General features: G+C 47.3%; 1 pseudogene; it reads right to left on the reverse strand.

Annotated features, from left to right (window-relative positions):
- Nucleotides 1-6,934: 6,934 nt before the first annotated feature.
- On the reverse strand, nt 6,935-7,610 carry Cnbp-ps2 (CCHC-type zinc finger, nucleic acid binding protein, pseudogene 2; annotated as a pseudogene).
- Nucleotides 7,611-14,310: the final 6,700 nt, after the last annotated feature.

Below are 14,310 nucleotides of genomic sequence, written 5' to 3' on the forward strand. Positions count from 1 at the left end.
TTATTCCTGGAGATAGCTGTCCTGTCCCGGATGGTCTGCCACTGGTTGGTTCCCTTTAAAATCCTTTCTGTTCCTTTCTGAAAATAATGATGGTGCTAAGTCATGCCCAAAGCTCACATCCGACCAAGTATTTCTTCAGTACTTAACAGAAAACCCCAAACACAAATGTCATTTTTAAAGAGGTATGTTTCTTCTTTTAGAACGTAACAAGGACAATGTTTTCTGTGTGTTCTCTTGTACCTAATATACTGTAAACACTCAATAGTTATTGATGGGGGGGGGGAAGAAGGAGGAGAAGGAGAAGGAGGAAGAGGAGTGGGAGGAGGAAGAGGAAGAAGACGGAGGAGGAAGAGAAGATGAGGAAGAAGAAACTCCCTGGGAAAACCAACTCTTTGGCCAGGTGTGGGAAGATAATGGGAAGCTCTGGGGGGGAGAAGGGATGTGGGGCAGGGAAGGCAGCACTGGGACGTACCATTGAGCATGTCAGTGGTGGGGACACAGTGTTCGTTCCCCACATGCTGTGAGTTGAGGGGACCCAAAATGTGAACACCAGCTCCTAGGAGTTGAGAATTGGTGGGAAGCTCCTGGGGCCATAATATATTCGTCCCTCTAGACACTGCTGCTGGGCCTAGTTGCATCTCTATCTGAGAGTAAGGCCCTGTGGCCATGAGAGTCTTGAGTGCTAAGAACTCCTGGAAGGTCACCAACCCTAGAAATGACATCATAGCCACCATCCGAAGGGTATGAATGAACCTTCAGGGCATGTGACAGGCACACCAGGCAAAATCTATAGGCTTGGTAAGTCCCAAGGACAGCTGATAAGAATAGATTGTGACTGGAGTTGATCGTGTAGGGGGACTGTACTGGTTACTTTTGTGTTGCTATGACAATATCTGATGGCAACAACTTAAAGGGAAGAAGAATTTATTCTGACTCAATTTTAGAGGGTCTCAGTCCATCATGGTGAGAACATGCAGAGAAGCTCAGCTCCCAGCAATGGGAACGAATGAAGGAGGCTGTTCGCTTCCGGGTAGATCATGGAGCACAGAGTGAGACAGGAAGTGGGGCCCACAGTTATCGGTTTCTACGAGGGGATCCCCACTTCCTAAAGATTCCATTGCTTCCTAAGATGGCATCACACTGGGAATAACGCTTGGGCCTCTGTGTGTGTGGGGGTCACACAGCGAGGCTGGAGTTAGAGGAAGAGAGTCCAGGGCTGAGTCCTGGAGAGTGGGTACTCAAGGATGTTGGTAGTGGCTAAAAGAGTCACCTCACCTCAGGTGTGAACAGTCACCTCACCTCAGGTGTGAACAGTCACCTCACCTCAGGTGTGAACAGTCACCTCACCTCAGGTGTGAACAGTCACCTCACCTCAGGTGTGAACAGTCACCTCACCTCAGGTGTGAACAGTCACCTCACCTCAGGTGTGAACAGTCACCTCACCTCAGGTGTGAACAGTCACCTCACCTCAGGTGTGAACAGTCACCTCACCTCAGGTGTGAACTGGGGATGGGCAGCTGGGAAGGAAGCATGAGTTTCCTTCAAATCTCTCCTTCCCTTCTGTTGCACTGCAACTTCCTGTATGGTCTGGTGTGCTCTGCCTCACAGGCTTCTAAAGGACACTTGGTGCCTACTGGGCTCCCGTGAATGGAAGTCCCCAGAGTACAGATCCTCCTGGATGTGGCATTTAGAAGTGGCTATGCCTGAACCCATCAGGTTCAGAGTGGGGCCTCTCTCCATGTTTCATTATGTGGTTGGGGTTTTCCCAAATGAATTAAAATGAAGAATCCTGGTTTACCGTGGTTTGGAGATGACTCTGAGAAATGAAAACTCAGCCTTGAGGTACCTGGCCCCAAGCCATCAAGCCCCGGGCTTTGGATGACCATCTGAATGAGAGCCTTGGGAACAGGTGGAATAGCCACTTAGTCTCTGTGGTTGGCATCATGGTACTGGATCGGCTTTTGCACTGAAGCAAGGTTGATCTGGATTCTGAGGAAGTTATGTAACTGAAGATGCCTGGGTTTCCCATGGTGAGATCAAAGTTTGGACCCATATCTCAATGTGCCCTGCCCAGCCTTGTTCACGCGTCCCTTCCCTAAACACACCCCAAGCCTCGGGGACAACACAGAGATCCAACGACAAGCTTATCAGGGACCTGCTATCTGCCACACTCTGTGCTCAGTGCTCTCACGGTCTGGCAGCATTCCCATCTGAGGGCTGCAGAGTCCAGCCTCCGAGATATGACACCCTGTGGACGATGCTCACAGGAAGCCACTGAGACCCATGGTCTCCGTCCTCAATGAAAAATAGAACTTGGGCTGGGGAGATGCTCGGTAGAGAAGCATTTGTGCTGTAAGAATGAGATCAAGTCCCCAGACTTTATTAATTCTAAATGGGCACAGCAGCCTGTCTTCAATCCCAGCACACATGAGCCAGCGCTAGGGAATCCCTGGAGAAAGCCAGCAGGTTAGAATAACCAAGTCAGAGAGCTCTGGGTTGCCAGAGAGATCCTGCCTGAAAACAGAAGGTGGAGGTGATGGAAGTGTACGCCTGACACTACTCTGGGCTCCAGATGCATGTTCTCATATGTGCATTCACATTTGCATGAGCACATGGACCCACATGCATATGAGTATGCACACGTGTGCAAAAGTTTTTAAAAAATTAACTAGGGCTCTTCAGCCGAGATAAATAAACCAAGGTGTCCATCAATAAGTGAATGGATGAAGAAAATACGGTATATGCAAATAGACACACACACTCACACACACACACACTTAATGGAACATTACTCAGCTATAAAAAATGAATGAGGTTCTGCGTTTGGGATGTGACTGAATTGGTAGCATGTTTGCTTAACATCCAGAAAGTCCAGATTTGATCCCTAGCACCAAATAAAAGTGGGGACAGTGACGCATGCCTATTCCCCCAGCAGCTGGGCACTCTGGGACACATCTTTAATTCCAGTACTTTAGGTAGGTCTCTGTGAGTTCAGGCCAGCCTGGTCTACATCACGAGCTCCAGGCTATCCTGTCTCAACAACAAACAAACAAACAAACAAATTAAAAATCCTCTCTCTGTTTCCCCACAGCAATCCTCATGGTTGCCCCTAGAGTTACAACTGAACTGCGGCTGTACCGTACCCTCTTCCTTGCCTATGCTTCCTGTGGGTTCCACAGGTAACCCCTCCCTTCCTGCCTTATCACCGTGTTCCAGCCCCCAGCTCAACCACAGGCCACACCTGCCAGAAGACCAGGTAAGCAGCTCCTGGGCCTTCTCCACTCTTCCTGTTTTCCCAGGCCCAGTCTTCAGAGTTCCCCTAGGGCTACAATAGACTATCCCCCAATACACCTCCAGCTACTCCACAAAAAGAGAAACAGAAGGAAACATTACACAGTTCATTTCATAAGGGCACAGTTACCCTGATACCCAAACCACACGAAGACTCAACCAATTTCCCTTATGAACATAGATATAAAAATACTCAGTAAAATACTTGCAAACTGAACCCAAGAACACACCGAAAATATCACCCACCATGACCAAGAAGGCTTCATCCCAGAGATGCAGGGATGGTTCAGCATACGAAAATCAGTAACTGTAGTGCACCACATAAATAAACTGAAAAACAAAAACAAAAAACCCCACATGGTTATCTCATTAGATGCCAAAAAAGAAGCCTTTGACAAGATGCAACACCCCTTCAAGATGAACGTCCTGGGGAGATTAGGGGTACAAGGCACATACATACCCATACATAATAAAGGCAATTACAGTAGGCCTATAGCCCATGTCATATCAAATGGAAAGAAACTCAAAGCAATTCCACTACAATCAGTAACAGACAGGTTGTCCACTCTCTCCGTGCGTATTGGTTAGTACTGGAAGTCTTGGCTAGAGCATTAAAGACAAGCGAAGGAGGTCAAGGGGGTGCAAACTGGGAAAAAAAAGGGTAAAAGTATTTTTATTTGAAAATGATATCATAGTACACATAAGTGACCCTAAATATTCCAGACAGATCCATATGGATCGTCCTACACAAAACTCAAATCCAAGTGGATCAAAGACCTCAAAATAAACTGGACACACTGAACCTGATAAAGAGAAAGCAGGAGTAGACTGGAATGCACTGGCACAGGAGGCGACTTCCTATGGCTCCTCCTACAGGACAGGGCACCTGCAGCTCAGACACTGAGATCAACAATTCGTAAATGACACCTCATGAAACTGGAAAGCTTCTATGAGGCAAAGGACACCATCACCTGATCAAAGTGGTAGCCTACAGAACAGGAAAAGATCTTTACCAACTCCACACAGAGGTCTAATTTCCAAAATATATAACGAACTCAAGAAACTAGATACCAAAAAACCCAAATAATTTAATTTCAAAATGGAGTATAGATCTAAAAAGAGAGTTCTCAATAGAGGAGTCTCAGCTGGCTGGGAAACACCTAAAGAAATGTTCAACACCCTTAGCTACAGGGAAACGCAAGTCAAAACTACTTTCGAATTCTATCTTACACCTGTCAATCATAACAAGTGGCAGCCCATTCGGGTGAGGATGTAGAGCAAAGGGGACACTCCTCCACTGATGGAAGGAGCAAAGTACAAACTTATAGAGACACTATGGCAATCAATATGGCCGTTCCTCAGAAAACTGGAGATTGACCTACCTCAAGACCCAGCGGTACCATTCTTGGAAATGTACAGGAGGGACATTTCATCTTTACTCCAAGGACACTTATTCAACTATGTCCCTTGCAGCTTCATTCATGATAGCCAGAGACCAAAAACAGCCCGGACGTCCTTCAACTGAGGAATGGATAAAGAAAATGTGGTACATTTACACAATGGGATGTCACCCAACTATTAAAAAAAAGATATCACAAAATTTGCAGGCACATGGATGTAACTAGTAAAGATTATCCTGAGTGAGGGAACTCAGTCCCAGAGAGACAAACATGCTGTGTTATTAGCTGTTAAGTAGTAACAATTACTTGGCACATGGATCTCCCTGGGAAGAGGAAGCAGATAGAGATGGAAGCAAGAGGGATCGGGTGGAGGAGGATGAAGGGAGAGACAGCTGGAATTGAGGAGCATTTGGGGGTACCATGGAAAGCTAGTACAGTGGAAACCTCCTGGACTCTATGAGGGTGAGCCTACTGAGGACTCCTGGTAGTGGAGAATTCGGAGTCTGAATTGCCTGGCCATCTTCTGTAGGCAGGTCAGGCTTCCGGTGGTGGGTGGATTGCGTTTGGTTGAGTTGTTGACTAAGGGGCCCTGTGGAGATCCCTAAACAACCCAGGCTGATTCTAGGACAGAGAGTTGTTCTCCAAAAAACTGGCAGTAGGGTCCCATTGCTGAGGACAACATCCACGGAGATCATTAAATGCAGAGTGGTCAAACGGTGCCCACGTGGAGCCTTCAACCCTAAGTTATACTCTCTTGAGGGTGGGAAGGCACTCTGAGAAGCCTGGACATCAGCCCAGCCACAGCCCTCCATTTATAATCCGTTTTGCCTGCAAAGTGTGCTAGGGAATGCTGGCACAGAACTTATGAGAGTGGCCAGTCATTGTCTGGCTTAACTTGAGGCTCACACCAGGAAAGGAATCTCATGCCTGGGTGACCAGAACCCAGAGACTGGATAGCCTGGAAACCTAGGTTAGAACCAAACACAACTGGCGAAAACAACAAGAGATTCCTAATGACATTGGGCTATTTATATATCGATGCCCTGTCCAGTCATCATCAGAGGCTTCCTCTGGCAGGGGGAGGTCTCCATTGCGTCTCTCCTCTTAGACCTCAGGGAACCCCAGAGAAGACAGGGAGGAAAGATTGCAGGCATCAGAGGGGATGGGACACCAGGGGAGAATGAATCAACCAAGCAGGACTCTGTGGGCTCACAGACACTGGAGAGGGAATCATGGAGCCTGCATGGGTCTGCACCAGGTCCTGTGCTCATACGCTGTGACTGTTAGCTTGGGGTTTTTTGTGGGACTCCTAGCAGTGGGAGTGGGTGGGTCCCTGACTTTTACCTGCTCTTGGGATTCTTTTCCTCCTCTTGAGTTGCCTTGATCAGCCTCATTACGAGGGCTCATGCCTTGTCTTATATTTTGTTTTCTTGTGTTCGGTTGCTGTCTCTTGTAGGCCTGCTCTTTTCTTCCTTTTTTCCCCCTTCCTCTTCCAGCTTTATTGGAATAATTTAAAATTACACTTTCCGTTTTTTAGGACTTCAGTTGCTTTTTTCGTCTGACTTTTAAAAACTGATTACAGTCAATGAAACACAGTGATACAGTATACAGAAATAACATCTTGATTTCTGTGAGAGTGCATTTCACCACAATTCCTGGATAGCTCCAGTTTATGCTAACTCTGAGCGTCAGACGTTTACTCTGGGTTTTAGATTTAGTCTTTGAAAAATATGTGCTCTACACCTTGCCATCACCTTCTGTACGTCCAGCATCCACACTGGGATGCAGCTGCTCCTGTGTTAGGCTTTAGCCAGATTCCCTGGCCTAGCCTTTAACGCGTTTGTCTTTTCAGTCTACGCCCAACTCCACTGTACGTTCTATGAGGGCCTGATGCAGATGTTACCTGATGTTATTTAATAGCTACTGAGGTCAGACAATCCAAGGCCGTCATTATGCTAAGAAGTAAAGGGATTTATGGAAGCTTAGATGAATCCTGAATTGGTTTTACCTCCTACACGGGAACACACTCAAACCCAGAAGGGCTTACTGGTCTGACTGAAGCCTTCCCATTCATTAATCCCTATTCACCAGTGGCACGGAAAGGGGGTTCTTTAACAAGACATTATATATAACACCTCTTCCAAACTAAACGTAAGCCTTTTTTTGTAGTTAAATGCAGAAATTCATTTTTTGCCATCCCTTTCCTTCTTTTACACTGCACGTAAAGCTCACTGGCCTGGGAACACCCTCTATCTGCCAACCTTTGGCCAGTGAAGAGGATTCAGAGAAAAAATAATACAACCATCAATCAGAAAAAGGAGGGGCAACAAAGGAAAATAATTAGACTGTACCCTCAATCGTGCATTCCCGTGAGAGATGCCCTGACTCACCACAGCGCTAACAGCTGACGTCACTTGTCTTGCTGCAACGGATGGCTACATGACCAGTTTCACCACACCTATAGCACTTCACCTTGGTGCAGTCTTTTTGAATATGTCCAAGTTCATCACAAGAATAACACTTCTGCTCATCGGCGTGGTCACACTCTGAGCCAGATGGCCTGGCTTGCCATAGTTGCAGTTGCATGCCTCTCACCTCTCTCGGGCTCCTTGCAGTGCTTGGCAATGTGGCTGCCTCTATCACAGTTATAGCAGGCATCCTCCTGAAGATCACAATCCTTGGCAAGACGACCAGACTCATCATAGCGGTAAGGGATGTCAGAAAAGCGATGAGGAAACAAGGTGGAACCCTCTGCCGCGGCTTCTCATTCCACGACCCCGACCTCCACCAGTAGGGCATTCCCTGGCCCAATGGCGAGATCGTCCACACTTGAAGCATTCATTGCTGCTCATAGCTGCAGTTAGAGCTTCGGCGTCTGAGCTGCCCACAGCAGAGGAGACTCGGATGTAGCCCCAAGAAGGCGACCGGAAAAGCTACGGCTGTTTATTTTCAGGGTCCCTGCCTGAGCCGCACGTGGTTTTGCACACGGCCCCACTCTCGCCGCAGCACACCGCTCTCCTCTGCTTCGCCCCGCGTCCAGCCTGCTCTTTTCTTAAGGGAAATCGAGGGGTAGTGGATCTAGGGGAGAGGGGAGGTGATGGGGGGCCGAGAAGAGTAGAGTGTGGGAAAACTGGTCAGAATGAACTGTAAGTGAGAATATATTTTCAACTTTAAAAAAGTCCCTAGGCGAGGAGCTAGTGATGGTTTCTAGGACACAGAGTCAGTTTTCTTTAAGATTGACCATGCTCCAGAGGATGACCCCACAACCCCATGAATGGGTGACAACACAAAGTTGACTTGGTGGGGGATAGGTAGGTAGATAGATAGATAGATAGATAGATAGATAGATAGATAGACAGACAGACAGATGGCATGAAGTTGGGAGGAGAGGAAAGAGGCTCTGGGAAGAGTTAGGGAAGGAGGGGATAAATACGATCAAAATACATTGTGTGCTTTTATTAAGTTATCAAAGAATTAATTAAAATATTTATTTTAAAAAGAAGTTTGAGGACATCTTCAGTTACATATCATATTTGAGGACAATACAGGCTACGGGAGACCCTGTCTCAAACAAACAAACAAATTCCTGTCAGCTACAACAAAATGTGTCACTCGTATGTGGTGACAGGGCTCGGTAGGTAAGGTGCTCGCTGCCAAGGCTGATGACCTGAGTCTGATTTCCCAGGCCCCACAGGACGGAAAGAAGGAGGCAAATTTCCAAAGTTGTTCTCTGGGCACCACATGATTCACCTGCAAAGAATAAAGAGAAAAATGCATACATAAATAAAGTGTAAAAACCTGTAAGTGGTAAGGGAGGCCAGCGGGAGGAGGGACTAAGAGATCTGGGTTGACAGGTGTCAACATATCGTTAGGAAGAACAAGTGCTTGTTTTCAGTAAATCTCAATATATTGCTTTCAATAATCTGTTCTGTATCTCAAGGTAGCCTGAAGGGCGGAGATGCAGGTTCCCCACAGTCGCTTTGAGCACGTTAATAAACTTTAGTTCACAACGATGCATGGATGTCGCATGAAGAAATCAAAGCCTCCCCTTGGGGTCACTGAACCAAGAGTGAGCCCAGATTAGAACTCTCCACTTCAGTCTCCCTGTGTCTTCTGTCCTCTTGTCTGTCTGTTGTATGAGTCTGAATCTGTGTCTGCCTGAAGGCTGCCGTGTGACTGTGTCCCCGTGCGTCTGTTTGTCTGAAGGTGTCTGTCCCTAACAAAGGGCTTTGCCCTGTTCTTATTGCACAACACAGAAAGCATCGCAGGGGGGAGGGGTGAGGGAGACTTCACAGAAATCGTAAGCAGAATCTTACAGGGGACTGAGTCACCAACTGCAGCTGTCCCAGATGGCTAACAGTGCTACAAACACCGGTGTTTGTCAGGCCGTGTCTGTATGTTGTGTCCAACATTCATGATAGATGTTCACTTTATAAGACTGCTTTCAGCCTATATTTACTGATTTCAGCAAATTATTATCATAACGTACATATATATGTGCATACATACACACATATATACATACACACATACATACACACATACACACATACATGCATACATACACACATACATGCACACATACACACATGCATTAACCTGGGCCAGGAATACAGAGGAGTCCATAACTTAAAGTCACAGCTCTGCATTAGCTAGGTTGTAAAAGTCGATTACATGGAGAACCCAAGGCAGGCAAGATTGCTGTGACAATGTTCTCTTAAAGCCAGGCTGAACAAACTTGCTGTGTAGACCAGGCTGACCACAAACCGAGAACCTCCTGCCTCTGCCTCCCAAATACTGGGGACTGTAAGTGTGTGCCACTATGTCTGGCCAGGATAGTAGTCTTTGGTGACCTCAGGGTGTATTATCATCCCAGCTGTGAGGTCCAGAAAGGGTTCCAGTCTCTAGACGTTGAAAGACATTTTCATAATATGCACATCTGCTTCTCAACACAAAGAAATAATCTTTAAGGTGAAAGAGCCACCACAAATCTTAAAGGTTCCTGCCATCACCTCAAGTAGATCCACACGTGTCGGCTGGATCCACACGGTGGAGGAGATCTGGAGAAACTTAACAGCGCATTGGTAGGTGGAAATCTGGAAGCCTCCTGAGTGCCTCCTGCAATTTGACTTACATGAGTTTCCCAGCATTGAGAAGTGGAGGCAGGGGTGGGGGGTTTGAGACCTAACTCAGCTGCATGTGGAGACGGAGGCTGGTCTGGGTTACATGAAACCATGTCTTTAAGAGCACAAGCAATAACATGCCCCCGGTACTGAAAAAATAAAATAACCTCCATTTAGAGAAAATTACAGCAAGTCTTTTGTCACCAGTGAGAATTTTTTCCAAATGTGTATATCCATTTTTGGTCAGCTCGCTCCTAAATTCCCCATTTTACAGCAGTGTCTGCAGAAGAGGAGAACGCTGGGAGAGCTTGGCCCAGGAAAACAGCCGAACACGAGCACTGCTTTCTCTGCATGTGACCTGTGCTTTCATAGCAGGTTGTCGGTCACACTTAAACCTCTCCCAGACACCTTGAAGAGCCAAGCGCCCCACGCTGGGGCTCCTGTATATTTGGAGTAAGTAAGATCGTCCGGCTTTAGTGTGATCCTTGGGGAGTTTTGCCAGGAATGAAAAGCTAGCTGGGTCACAAGTCACAGCCCAGGGAGGGATGAAGACCCAGAGTCTTGTCTTACAATCTTCACATTACCAAGCAAAAAGTTGTGATTTTTCTCCAGCCAGGCATCTCCCTGTTTTCCGGAAGTCCTCTTCAAAGTCTGGCTTCCCTCATGTCTGTCTGTCTGTCTGTCTGTCATTTTTTTTTCTTTCCCTGTCCTCACTTTGTCCCCAGGGCTCTGATCTCACTGCCCTGAAAATGCCTCTTCATCTGCTTCAGTTAACTTTTATTGTCAGTTTGACATGACCTGGGCAGAGAGAGTCTCAGTAGGGAACTTCTCAGACCGGAAAGGCTTGTGGGCAGGTCTGTAAAACATTATCTTGACACAAGACTGCTGTAGGAGTGCTCAGCTCACCATGAGCCCTAAGCTGGTGACACTGTTATTGCTTGGCAGGGAGACCCCACTCTCTCCCAGTCACTAGTGACACTCTTTTTCCAGAGTGGCCTGGTTTGTGTAATGTGACTCCTCTGTACCCCTTTATAGGGGCGGCCCCCTTTATAGCCATTGGTCTTTGCCCTGAAATTCTTATAAGCTCCTGGTGGGGGACAACATGGGGGGCACTGACACCATTGTCTTTATTGCTATGTGACTGGGAGCAAGAAAAGCTGATGAGAGAGAAAGTCATTTCTCATGCGGCTGACAGAGTGAGCTGTGCAGCCACCAGTTGACTGCAGGCTGCTGTGCTGCTAGTGGCAATAATACGTTCATTTAGCTGTGATGTGGATTGAGTCTTTGGTCTTCTCCTGCTGGATTAGACAGGTGGTCCTGGACTGTCTGAAGCAGCTGAGTGTTGGGAGCACAGCGTGACGGTCCTCGTGGCCTTGGATCTCTAGAGAAATCTGGCATGTTAACTGTGTGGGATTGTCTTTCCAATGGGAAAGCTGTAAAACAAACAAATAACAAACCCGCTCTTCCATTCAGGAGCTGGGATGTGGGAATTGGCCTGGTGAACTGCATTATGGGCCAGGCCACATCAAGTGCCTGCAATCAGGACCAGGGCGAGAGGTGGCTAGTAATCTAAAAGGCCCTTCCAGTTGGGGGCTCCCCAAGCTTCCAAACCAGGACAGAGATGGCTAATAGACCGTCTGTATGTCTGAGTCAAGCCAGAGTCTTCCCTTGGCCCTTAAGCTAGCACACGCAGCCTATCTCTGGAACCTATCTTCTTGGAGGAAACGACTTGTACCCCAAGTCAAATTTTGGTATAATTCTACTTCTGAATATACTGGGGATTGTGTTATCAAGGAAATCTTTTTCCGAATCCTACTGTGCTTACATTGTTGGGAATAAACCATCTCATACAAGATTCCTGAAGTCTTGATTTGGGTTGACAAAGCCAGTCTGATCCAAATTCCATTCTCACCTCTTGACAGTTCACTCCCTTTCCTGACACCTACAGAGACCCCCTCAGCTGCAGCATCACTCCCCGGTCTCTGCTTCAGTTCCTGCTTGAGTTTGCTCTCTGAATCCCTCAGGGGGCTAGACTTAGAAATGTAGGCCAAATAATCCCTTCTTCTCAAGTCGCTGTGAATCGGGATTGTCACAGTAAGACAGTCTTTGACCGTTCTTCTGGTTTTGCTGTCAGAGGGTGAATGGCTGTACTAGATCTGCCTTAGGTTCCTGCATGGGATGAAGTGACCCCAGATTGAACCTACACATGAACATGCACAAACCAAAAGAAATCTTCCCTCTCTGGAGATGTTTCTGTGAGATTGTTGTAACCAATAAATTAACACATTCCTATTTGTACATCGAAGTCCTAAACTCCAGTCCCCTGGGATGGGATCCTTTTTGGAGACAGGGCCATTGAAGACAGAGGCCTATGACAAGCTGAAGGGGAGCAGACTCCACTGACACCTTGACCTCAGACTCCCGGCCCCTGGAACTGGGAGACAAAAGTCTTGGTCACTTGCTCTGAGGGACAGGTTCAACGTCCAGTCCTGAAAGAAATCACTGAATGGGGAATCTCACCATGGTGACATCTAAGTGACCTTGGCCAGAAATTCCACTTGTTTAATCATTAATTGGGCGCTTTGGATTTTCTAGTTCAGTTCAAACATACCTGAAGTTCAGACGTGGCTTTGGGCTGTCAACTGCACAAGTCACTTTTGATAGAGACCTCTTCTCTACATTCTGTGACAAAAAGAGCCAGGAGCAGAAGGCAAGAGACCCAAGACCCGTTTTGTCCAGTGGTTTCTCTGACTTCTTAACCTCCTGACTTAAGTGGCTTGCACAAAGGGTTCTCAAAGCCACAGTCTACCTTCTGAAATGGCAGCAAAATCAGTCTGCTGACATTTGCTTACTGTCCTAGTTAGGTAGTTGCTGCTGCTGTTGTTATCAACTTGGCAGAAGTTAGAGTTATCTGGGAAGAAGGAATCTCAGATGATGACCGCAGGTCTGGTCTGCAGGCTACTCCTGAGGGTATATAAAATCTATCTTCTTAACAGATGGCAAGAGGGCTGCTTGTTCTAGCTGCCCCCAGCACCATCAATCTCATTTTGTGACAAACCTGAGGCCCAGAAGGGCTAGTGACTTGCCAGAGATATCCCAGAGTCAAACCTAACTTCAAACCTAAACTAGCTAAGTGCAGCCTTGTTCACCAACCACCAGTAGTGTTTCTGTATCGTTTTGTGTTTGGCCAGGGTGCGTGCCCCGGGCCACTCCATGGAGTTCTGTCATGCTGCCCAAGGAGAGCTGCTGTGACTCATGTGGCTTCCTCATCCAGTTTGGATAGGTGCCAGGGCTGGGCAAACAGCCCACCGCTCTTTCTTGTCAGCGGGTGCATTTCCCGTAAATGGTGACTTTTGACTGCTCCCTCTGAGTCCTGCCAGCCCTTTTGGTCAAAGACAGCATAGCCCTACTGTCTGCCGGTCAGGACCTTTGAACTTCTTCCAAATAGTAACAGCAATCTTGAGAAAGTCCTCAGAACTGGACTTTGTCCAGCCCAGGCTAGCCAAGCCCCCCACTGCTTCAGGTCTAGAATCTCCTGATTTAAATGTGTCCTGGATATATACAGAACAGATGTTTGAGAGCTGGGGCTGGCCGGGAAGAATGGGCCCTGGACTAGGAGTGCGTGTGTGTGTGTGTGCGCGCGTGTGTGTGTGTGTGCACACGCATGTGTGCACTCGAGCAATGTGGGGGGTTGGGATTGGAGATTCAGACAGGACCTGGATGGGTATCTGGACCTCTCTTTGCTCCCCGGTTCTATAATATCACCATGCTCTCTACGCTGGGCAGACACTGATGGGTGTACTTCATAGAGTTGTATACCTTTCCCTCACTAACCACACAGCACTAAGTGCCCAGAATGTTCTGGAAGCTTCCATCGTCAGTGAAAAGTTGCATTCATTCTTCTGGAGAAGTGGCTCTCACCTTCCTAACACTGTGAGCCTCTAATATAGTTCCTCATGCTATGGTGACCCCCAACTATAAAGCTATTTCATTGCTACTTCACTATTGCAGGTTTGCTACTGTTATGAATTGTGATATGAATATCCGTGTTTTCCAATGATGGTTTGAACCGCAAAGGGGTCACGATCTGCAGGTTATGAGCCCCTGTTCTGGAGGTAAGTCCTAGGGGAGCTGAAAGTTCAAACAAGAGGATTAGTGATCACCAAAACTGCTAGAACAGAAACAAGTCCAGTTGGCATTTAGATCCTAAAACTTGAGAGGGACTTAGCTTGCACACAGGTGCTCTATCCTGATGGTAAGGCCATGTGGCCCTGAAGGTCAAAGCCAAGTTAGAAGTAGGCTGGACTGAGATCAGACAGGGAAGCCCCACCCCCAGCCCTAGGGGAGCTTCAGCCAGATGAAGCCATCTGTAGTAGTAGCTGTTTACCCTGAGCACTCCATGTCCATGGCAACATTCCCCAAGATCCCTCTTGCCCCATCACCTGGAATGACTCTTCCATTTATCCCCAGGTAGGGCTGCATCTTACTGATTTGAA

Source organism: Rattus norvegicus, chromosome 10, assembly GCF_036323735.1.
Source record: "Rattus norvegicus strain BN/NHsdMcwi chromosome 10, GRCr8, whole genome shotgun sequence".
Lineage (NCBI taxonomy): Eukaryota > Metazoa > Chordata > Mammalia > Rodentia > Muridae > Rattus > Rattus norvegicus.